The sequence below is a fragment of the Mus caroli genome, unplaced genomic scaffold, assembly GCF_978045245.1.
Source record: "Mus caroli unplaced genomic scaffold, Mus_caroli_1 scaffold_56, whole genome shotgun sequence".
Taxonomy (NCBI): Eukaryota; Metazoa; Chordata; class Mammalia; order Rodentia; family Muridae; genus Mus; species Mus caroli.
Window position 1 is genome coordinate 205,863 of NW_028227311.1, and position 11,074 is coordinate 216,936.

The following is an 11,074-nucleotide window of genomic DNA, read 5'->3' on the forward strand; positions in this document are numbered from 1 at the left end:
AAGAAAGGAAGAAAGAAAGAAAGAAAGAGAGAAAGAAAGAAAGAAGAAAAGAAAAGGAGAGAGACACAGAGACAGACAGAGACACACAGAGAGAGAGACAGAGAGAGAAAGAGAAAGAGAGATGGAAAGAAAGATACTTTCAGAAAAAAAATTAGAAAGAAATTACACACAAGCCCACTAGATGGCAAGTAACTGCAATCCCAGCAGAAGTATTGCACACATACACACACAGAAACACACACAAACTCTGTCATTAAATCCAACGTGCCTTCATGATCAAAGTTCTTTAGTCAATAGTACTAGAAGGAACATAAGTCGGGGGCTGGTGAGATGGTTCAGTGGGTAAGAGCACCGACTGCTCTTCCAAAGGTACTGAGTTCAAATCCCAGCAACCACATGGTGGCTCACAACAACCCACAATGAGATCTGATACCCTATCCTGGTGGGTTTGAAGACATCTACTGTGAACTTATACTAATAAATAAATCTTTGGCCTGAGCAAATGGGCTTGGGTAGAGCAAGCAGAGGTCCTAATTTCATTTCCCAACAATCACATTAACGATCACAACCATCTTTACAACTAAAGTGTGTACTCATATACATAAAATAAATAAATCTCGGAAGGAAGGAAGGAAGGAAGGAAGGAAGGAAGGAAGGAAGGAAGGAAGGAAGGAAGGAAGGAAGGAAGGAAGGGAAGAATGAAAGGAACATATGTCGGTAAAATAAAAGCCAGAACCTTTTCTGCTTTTGTTTTCTTGATCCTAGAGATAGGGTTTCTCTTGGTGTAGCCCTGGCAGTCCTTTCTGGAACTATCAGTGTAGGCTTGGGTAGCCTCAAACTCACAGAGGTCCTCTCTGCCTGCTTGCCTGCCAGCCTCTGCCACCCACACAGCCTGGCAGAAGCCAGAATCTCTTTTTCCCTCCTATTTATATATTTCTTAGTTTGTTTGTTTGCTTGCTTGCTTGTTTGCTGTTATTACTTTTAGTTTTCAATGTAAGTGTGTGTGTGTGTGTGTGTGTGCTGCCTATATGACTACATGCCAGAAGAGGGCACCAGAACCTAGGACAAGTCACCATGCACCCCCTGAGAATTACTTTTAAAAAAAAAAAAAAAAAAGGAAATTCTAATCACATAGAAGGTAGATATCTGTGGGGCTGTCAGAGTGCTTACTGTAAATAATAAAAATTGTGTGTCCTTTACCAAAAACAGAAGGGAATGGAGGTGGTACCCCTGCATGTTTGTTGTCTGCATGTCTACTTCCTTGTTCGGTCACTGGCTTGCACATTGACACTTTGACCTCATTAAGATGAAAGGCGACCTTTTTGTGGCAGCAAAAAAAACCTCCCTGGAGGTTTGGTGGCCTACCACCTACACAAGCTCAGGCACGGAAAATAAATTAATAAAGATCTCTGAAACACAAATCTGGGGCTGGTACTAGCTGGCCATGGAATCCTATACACACACATGGAGTATTAATTTACAAGCAGCTACATCATTATCTGTGAGGGAGAGAGACATGAAAGAGTTTCCACAGCCTTTTTATTGGTGGTCAGGGTTAGGATTTCTTGTTTATTTCTTTGTTTGTTTGTTTGTTTGTTTGATTTCATTTTTTTTTTTTTTGAGACAGGGTTTCTCTGTGTAGCCTTGGCTGTCCTGGAACTCACTTTGTGGACCAGGCTGGCCTTGAACTTAGAAATCTGCCTGCCTCTGCCTCCCAAGTGCTGGGATTAAAGGCGTGCGCCACCACACCCGGCTCATACACACGTTTTTTTAAATATTTTTTTATTACGTATTTTCCTCAATTACATTTCCAATGCTATCCCAAATGTCCTCCATACCCTCCCCCCCCCCTGTTTTCTTAAAGAGAGAATTTCAGTAGACCTGAGGCAATTGTGGACCACACCTTTAGCCTCAGGAGGATTTCTGCATTCAAGGTCACCCTGGCTTACAGAGTGACATCCAAGTCAGCCAGGGCTACACAAAGAAAACCTACCTGAGAAAAAAATAATAATTGAAAGAAAGAAAGAAAGAAAGAAACAAACAAAGAGAGAGAGAGAGATTGAGAGAGAGAGAGAGAGAGAGAGAGAGAGAGAGAGAGAGAGAGAGGAGAGAAAGAGAGAGGGAAAGAAAAGGGGTGCTCCACCACATCTGGCTTCCTTGTTTATTTCTAAGAATCCTTGGAAATATGATTTCTTTAATCTGTGTACCCAAGACTAACACACACACACACATGCACACAAACATGGAGTGAGAGAGAAAGATAAGGAGGTATGACAGGAATTTTACTTTACAAAAAAAGAAAAAAGAATTAGAAAAATTTAAAGAAATTATACAGAAGCCCACTTGATGTCAAGTAACAGTAATCACAGCAGAAATATTGCACACACACACACACAGACACACACACAGAAACACACACTGTCATTAAATCCAACATGCCTTCATGATCAAAGTTCTTTAGTCAATAGTACTAGAAGGAACATGTGTCCAGGGCTGGTGAGATGGTTCAGTGGGGAAGAGCACTGACTGCTCTTCCAAATGTACTGAGTTCAAATCCCAGCAACCACATGGTCCCTCACAACCACCAATAATGAGATCTGATACCCTCTCCTGGTGCGTTTGAAGACAGCTACAGTGAACTTATACTAATAAATAAATCTTTTGCCTGAGCAAGTGGGCTTGGCTAGAGCAAACAGAGGTCCTAAGCTCAATTCCCAACAATCACATGAAGGATCACAACTATCTGTACAACTAAAGTGTGTACTCATATACATAAAATACATAAATCTTGAAAGAAAGAAAGAAAGAAAGAAAGAAAGAAAGAAAGAAAGAAAGAAAGAAAGAAAGAAAGAAAGGAAGGAAGGAAGGAAGAAGGAAAGAGAGAGAGAGAGAGAGAGAAAGAAAGAAAGAAAGAAAGAAAGAAAGAAAGAGAGAGAGAGAGAGAGAAAGAAAGAAAGAAAGAAGAAAAGAAAAGGAGAGAGACACAGAGACAGACAGAGACACACAGAGAGAGAGACAGAGAGAGAAAGAGAAAGAGAGATGGAAAGAAAGATACTTTCAGAAAAAAAATTAGAAAGAAATTACACACAAGCCCACTAGATGGCAAGTAACTGCAATCCCAGCAGAAGTATTGCACACATACACACACAGAAACACACACAAACTCTGTCATTAAATCCAACGTGCCTTCATGATCAAAGTTCTTTAGTCAATAGTACTAGAAGGAACATAAGTCGGGGGCTGGTGAGATGGTTCAGTGGGTAAGAGCACCGACTGCTCTTCCAAAGGTACTGAGTTCAAATCCCAGCAACCACATGGTGGCTCACAACAACCCACAATGAGATCTGATACCCTATCCTGGTGGGTTTGAAGACATCTACTGTGAACTTATACTAATAAATAAATCTTTGGCCTGAGCAAATGGGCTTGGGTAGAGCAAGCAGAGGTCCTAATTTCATTTCCCAACAATCACATTAACGATCACAACCATCTTTACAACTAAAGTGTGTACTCATATACATAAAATAAATAAATCTCGGAAGGAAGGAAGGAAGGAAGGAAGGAAGGAAGGAAGGAAGGAAGGAAGGAAGGAAGGAAGGAAGGAAGGGAAGAATGAAAGGAACATATGTCAGTAAAATAAAAGCCAGAACCTTTTCTGCTTTTGTTTTCTTGATCCTAGAGATAGGGTTTCTCTTGGTGTAGCCCTGGCAGTCCTTTCTGGAACTATCAGTGTAGGCTTGGGTAGCCTCAAACTCACAGAGGTCCTCTCTGCCTGCTTGCCTGCCAGCCTCTGCCACCCACACAGCCTGGCAGAAGCCAGAATCTCTTTTTCCCTCCTATTTATATATTTCTTAGTTTGTTTGTTTGCTTGCTTGCTTGTTTGCTGTTATTACTTTTAGTTTTCAATGTAAGTGTGTGTGTGTGTGTGCTGCCTATATGACTACATGCCAGAAGAGGGCACCAGAACCTAGGACAAGTCACCATGCACCCCCTGAGAATTACTTTTTTTAAAAAAAAAAAAAAGGAAATTCTAATCACAGATATCTGTGGGGCTGTCAGAGTGCTTTATAAGGCTTACTGTAAATAATAAAAATTGTGTGTCCTTTACCAAAAAACAGAAGGGAATGGAGGTGGTACCCCTGCATGTTTGTTGTCTGCATGTCTACTTCCTTGTTCGGTCACTGGCTTGCACATTGACACTTTGACCTCATTAAGATGAAAGGCGACCTTTTTGTGGCAGCAAAAAAAACCTCCCTGGAGGTTTGGTGGCCTACCACCTACACAAGCTCAGGCACGGAAAATAAATTAATAAAGATCTCTGAAACACAAATCTGGGGCTGGTACTAGCTGGCCATGGAATCCTATACACACACATGGAGTATTAATTTACAAGCAGCTACATCATTATCTGTGAGGGAGAGAGACATGAAAGAGTTTCCACAGCCTTTTTATTGGTGGTCAGGGTTAGGATTTCTTGTTTATTTCTTTGTTTGTTTGTTTGTTTGTTTGATTTCATTTTTTTTTTTTTGAGACAGGGTTTCTCTGTGTAGCCTTGGCTGTCCTGGAACTCACTTTGTGGACCAGGCTGGCCTTGAACTTAGAAATCTGCCTGCCTCTGCCTCCCAAGTGCTGGGATTAAAGGCGTGCGCCACCACACCCGGCTCATACACACGTTTTTTTAAATATTTTTTTATTACGTATTTTCCTCAATTACATTTCCAATGCTATCCCAAATGTCCTCCATACCCTCCCCCCCCCCCTGTTTTCTTAAAGAGAGAATTTCAGTAGACCTGAGGCAATTGTGGACCACACCTTTAGCCTCAGGAGGATTTCTGCATTCAAGGTCACCCTGGCTTACAGAGTGACATCCAAGTCAGCCAGGGCTACACAAAGAAAACCTACCTGAGAAAAAAATAATAATTGAAAGAAAGAAAGAAAGAAAGAAACAAACAAAGAGAGAGAGAGAGATTGAGAGAGAGAGAGAGAGAGAGAGAGAGAGAGAGAGAGAGAGAGAGGAGAGAAAGAGAGAGGGAAAGAAAAGGGGTGCTCCACCACATCTGGCTTCCTTGTTTATTTCTAAGAATCCTTGGAAATATGATTTCTTTAATCTGTGTACCCAAGACTAACACACACACACACATGCACACAAACATGGAGTGAGAGAGAAAGATAAGGAGGTATGACAGGAATTTTACTTTACAAAAAAAGAAAAAAGAATTAGAAAAATTTAAAGAAATTATACAGAAGCCCACTTGATGTCAAGTAACAGTAATCACAGCAGAAATATTGCACACACACACACACAGACACACACACAGAAACACACACTGTCATTAAATCCAACATGCCTTCATGATCAAAGTTCTTTAGTCAATAGTACTAGAAGGAACATGTGTCCAGGGCTGGTGAGATGGTTCAGTGGGGAAGAGCACTGACTGCTCTTCCAAATGTACTGAGTTCAAATCCCAGCAACCACATGGTCCCTCACAACCACCAATAATGAGATCTGATACCCTCTCCTGGTGCGTTTGAAGACAGCTACAGTGAACTTATACTAATAAATAAATCTTTTGCCTGAGCAAGTGGGCTTGGCTAGAGCAAACAGAGGTCCTAAGCTCAATTCCCAACAATCACATGAAGGATCACAACTATCTGTACAACTAAAGTGTGTACTCATATACATAAAATACATAAATCTTGAAAGAAAGAAAGAAAGAAAGAAAGAAAGAAAGAAAGAAAGAAAGAAAGAAAGAAAGAAAGAAAGGAAGGAAGGAAGGAAGAAGGAAAGAGAGAGAGAGAGAGAGAGAAAGAAAGAAAGAAAGAAAGAAAGAAAGAAAGAAAGAGAGAGAGAGAGAAAGAAAGAAAGAAAGAAGAAAAGAAAAGGAGAGAGACACAGAGACAGACAGAGACACACAGAGAGAGAGACAGAGAGAGAAAGAGAAAGAGAGATGGAAAGAAAGATACTTTCAGAAAAAAAATTAGAAAGAAATTACACACAAGCCCACTAGATGGCAAGTAACTGCAATCCCAGCAGAAGTATTGCACACATACACACACAGAAACACACACAAACTCTGTCATTAAATCCAACGTGCCTTCATGATCAAAGTTCTTTAGTCAATAGTACTAGAAGGAACATAAGTCGGGGGCTGGTGAGATGGTTCAGTGGGTAAGAGCACCGACTGCTCTTCCAAAGGTACTGAGTTCAAATCCCAGCAACCACATGGTGGCTCACAACAACCCACAATGAGATCTGATACCCTATCCTGGTGGGTTTGAAGACATCTACTGTGAACTTATACTAATAAATAAATCTTTGGCCTGAGCAAATGGGCTTGGGTAGAGCAAGCAGAGGTCCTAATTTCATTTCCCAACAATCACATTAACGATCACAACCATCTTTACAACTAAAGTGTGTACTCATATACATAAAATAAATAAATCTCGGAAGGAAGGAAGGAAGGAAGGAAGGAAGGAAGGAAGGAAGGAAGGAAGGAAGGAAGGAAGGAAGGGAAGAATGAAAGGAACATATGTCAGTAAAATAAAAGCCAGAACCTTTTCTGCTTTTGTTTTCTTGATCCTAGAGATAGGGTTTCTCTTGGTGTAGCCCTGGCAGTCCTTTCTGGAACTATCAGTGTAGGCTTGGGTAGCCTCAAACTCACAGAGGTCCTCTCTGCCTGCTTGCCTGCCAGCCTCTGCCACCCACACAGCCTGGCAGAAGCCAGAATCTCTTTTTCCCTCCTATTTATATATTTCTTAGTTTGTTTGTTTGCTTGCTTGCTTGTTTGCTGTTATTACTTTTAGTTTTCAATGTAAGTGTGTGTGTGTGTGTGCTGCCTATATGACTACATGCCAGAAGAGGGCACCAGAACCTAGGACAAGTCACCATGCACCCCCTGAGAATTACTTTTTTTAAAAAAAAAAAAAAGGAAATTCTAATCACAGATATCTGTGGGGCTGTCAGAGTGCTTTATAAGGCTTACTGTAAATAATAAAAATTGTGTGTCCTTTACCAAAAAACAGAAGGGAATGGAGGTGGTACCCCTGCATGTTTGTTGTCTGCATGTCTACTTCCTTGTTCGGTCACTGGCTTGCACATTGACACTTTGACCTCATTAAGATGAAAGGCGACCTTTTTGTGGCAGCAAAAAAAACCTCCCTGGAGGTTTGGTGGCCTACCACCTACACAAGCTCAGGCACGGAAAATAAATTAATAAAGATCTCTGAAACACAAATCTGGGGCTGGTACTAGCTGGCCATGGAATCCTATACACACACATGGAGTATTAATTTACAAGCAGCTACATCATTATCTGTGAGGGAGAGAGACATGAAAGAGTTTCCACAGCCTTTTTATTGGTGGTCAGGGTTAGGATTTCTTGTTTATTTCTTTGTTTGTTTGTTTGTTTGTTTGATTTCATTTTTTTTTTTTTTGAGACAGGGTTTCTCTGTGTAGCCTTGGCTGTCCTGGAACTCACTTTGTGGACCAGGCTGGCCTTGAACTTAGAAATCTGCCTGCCTCTGCCTCCCAAGTGCTGGGATTAAAGGCGTGCGCCACCACACCCGGCTCATACACACGTTTTTTTAAATATTTTTTTATTACGTATTTTCCTCAATTACATTTCCAATGCTATCCCAAATGTCCTCCATACCCTCCCCCCCCCCCCTGTTTTCTTAAAGAGAGAATTTCAGTAGACCTGAGGCAATTGTGGACCACACCTTTAGCCTCAGGAGGATTTCTGCATTCAAGGTCACCCTGGCTTACAGAGTGACATCCAAGTCAGCCAGGGCTACACAAAGAAAACCTACCTGAGAAAAAAATAATAATTGAAAGAAAGAAAGAAAGAAAGAAACAAACAAAGAGAGAGAGAGAGATTGAGAGAGAGAGAGAGAGAGAGAGAGAGAGAGAGAGAGAGAGGAGAGAAAGAGAGAGGGAAAGAAAAGGGGTGCTCCACCACATCTGGCTTCCTTGTTTATTTCTAAGAATCCTTGGAAATATGATTTCTTTAATCTGTGTACCCAAGACTAACACACACACACACATGCACACAAACATGGAGTGAGAGAGAAAGATAAGGAGGTATGACAGGAATTTTACTTTACAAAAAAAGAAAAAAGAATTAGAAAAATTTAAAGAAATTATACAGAAGCCCACTTGATGTCAAGTAACAGTAATCACAGCAGAAATATTGCACACACACACACACAGACACACACACAGAAACACACACTGTCATTAAATCCAACATGCCTTCATGATCAAAGTTCTTTAGTCAATAGTACTAGAAGGAACATGTGTCCAGGGCTGGTGAGATGGTTCAGTGGGGAAGAGCACTGACTGCTCTTCCAAATGTACTGAGTTCAAATCCCAGCAACCACATGGTCCCTCACAACCACCCATAATGAGATCTGATACCCTCTCCTGGTGCGTTTGAAGACAGCTACAGTGAACTTATACTAATAAATAAATCTTTTGCCTGAGCAAGTGGGCTTGGCTAGAGCAAACAGAGGTCCTAAGCTCAATTCCCAACAATCACATGAAGGATCACAACTATCTGTACAACTAAAGTGTGTACTCATATACATAAAATACATAAATCTTGAAAGAAAGAAAGAAAGAAAGAAAGAAAGAAAGAAAGAAAGAAAGAAAGAAAGAAAGAAAGAAGGAAAGAAAGAAGGAAAGAAAGAAAGAAAGAAAGAGAGAGAGAAAGAAAGAAAGAAAGAAAGAAAGAAAGAAAGAAGAAAAGAAAAGGAGAGAGACACAGAGACAGACAGAGACACACAGAGAGAGAGACAGAGAGAGAAAGAGAAAGAGAGATGGAAAGAAAGATACTTTCAGAAAAAAAATTAGAAAAAAATTAAAGAAATTACACACAAGCCCACTAGATGGCAAGTAACTGCAATCCCAGCAGAAGTATTGCACACATACACACACAGAAACACACACAAACTCTGTCATTAAATCCAACGTGCCTTCATGATCAAAGTTCTTTAGTCAATAGTACTAGAAGGAACATAAGTCGGGGGCTGGTGAGATGGTTCAGTGGGTAAGAGCACCGACTGCTCTTCCAAAGGTACTGAGTTCAAATCCCAGCAACCACATGGTGGCTCACAACAACCCACAATGAGATCTGATACCCTATCCTGGTGGGTTTGAAGACATCTACTGTGAACTTATACTAATAAATAAATCTTTGGCCTGAGCAAGTGGGCTTGGCTAGAGCAAACAGAGGTCCTAAGCTCAATTCCCAACAATCACATGAAGGATCACAACTATCTGTACAACTAAAGTGTGTACTCATATACATAAAATACATAAATCTTGAAAGAAAGAAAGAAAGAAAGAAAGAAAGAAAGAAAGAAAGAAAGAAAGAAAGAAAGAAAGGAAGAAAGAAAGAAAGAAAGAGAGAAAGAAAGAAAGAAGAAAAGAAAAGGAGAGAGACACAGAGACAGACAGAGACACACAGAGAGAGAGACAGAGAGAGAAAGAGAAAGAGAGATGGAAAGAAAGATACTTTCAGAAAAAAAATTAGAAAGAAATTACACACAAGCCCACTAGATGGCAAGTAACTGCAATCCCAGCAGAAGTATTGCACACATACACACACAGAAACACACACAAACTCTGTCATTAAATCCAACGTGCCTTCATGATCAAAGTTCTTTAGTCAATAGTACTAGAAGGAACATAAGTCGGGGGCTGGTGAGATGGTTCAGTGGGTAAGAGCACCGACTGCTCTTCCAAAGGTACTGAGTTCAAATCCCAGCAACCACATGGTGGCTCACAACAACCCACAATGAGATCTGATACCCTATCCTGGTGGGTTTGAAGACATCTACTGTGAACTTATACTAATAAATAAATCTTTGGCCTGAGCAAATGGGCTTGGGTAGAGCAAGCAGAGGTCCTAATTTCATTTCCCAACAATCACATTAACGATCACAACCATCTTTACAACTAAAGTGTGTACTCATATACATAAAATAAATAAATCTCGGAAGGAAGGAAGGAAGGAAGGAAGGAAGGAAGGAAGGAAGGAAGGAAGGAAGGAAGGAAGGAAGAGAAGAATGAAAGAAACATATGTTGGTAAAATAAAAGCCAGAACCTTTTCTGCTTTTGTTTTCTTGATCCTAGAGATAGGGTTTCTCTTGGTGTAGCCCTGGCAGTCCTTTCTGGAACTATCAGTGTAGGCTTGGGTAGCCTCAAACTCACAGAGGTCCTCTCTGCCTGCTTGCCTGCCAGCCTCTGCCACCCACACAGCCTGGCAGAAGCCAGAATCTCTTTTTCCCTCCTATTTATATATTTCTTATTTTGTTTGTTTGCTTGCTTGCTTGTTTGCTGTTATTACTTTTAGTTTTCAATGTAAGTGTGTGTGTGTGTGTGCTGCCTATATGACTACATGCCAGAAGAGGGCACCAGAACCTAGGACAAGTCACCATGCACCCCCTGAGAATTACTTTTTTTAAAAAAAAAAGGAAATTCTAATCACAGATATCTGTGGGGCTGTCAGAGTGCTTTATAAGGCTTACTGTAAATAATAAAAATTGTGTGTCCTTTACCAAAAAACAGAAGAGAATGGAGGTGGTACCCTGCATGTTTGTTGTCTGCATGTCTACTTCCTTGTTCGGTCACTGGCTTGCACATTGACACTTTGACCTCATTAAGATGAAAGGCGACCTTTTTGTGGCAGCAAAAAAAAAACCTCCCTGGAGGTTTGGTGGCCTACCACCTACACAAGCTCAGGCACGGAAAATAAATTAATAAAGATCTCTGAAACACAAATCTGGGGCTGGTACTAGCTGGCCATGGAATCCTATACACACACATGGAGTATTAATTTACAAGCAGCTACATCATTACCTGTGAGGGAGAGAGACATGAAAGAGTTTCCACAGCCTTTTTATTGGTGGTCAGGGTTAGGATTTCTTGTTTATTTCTTTGTTTGTTTGTTTGTTTGTTTGATTTCATTTTTTTTTTTTTGAGACAGGGTTTCTCTGTGTAGCCTTGGCTGTCCTGGAACTCACTTTGTGGACCAGGCTGGCCTTGAACTTAGAAATCTGCCTGCCTCTGCCT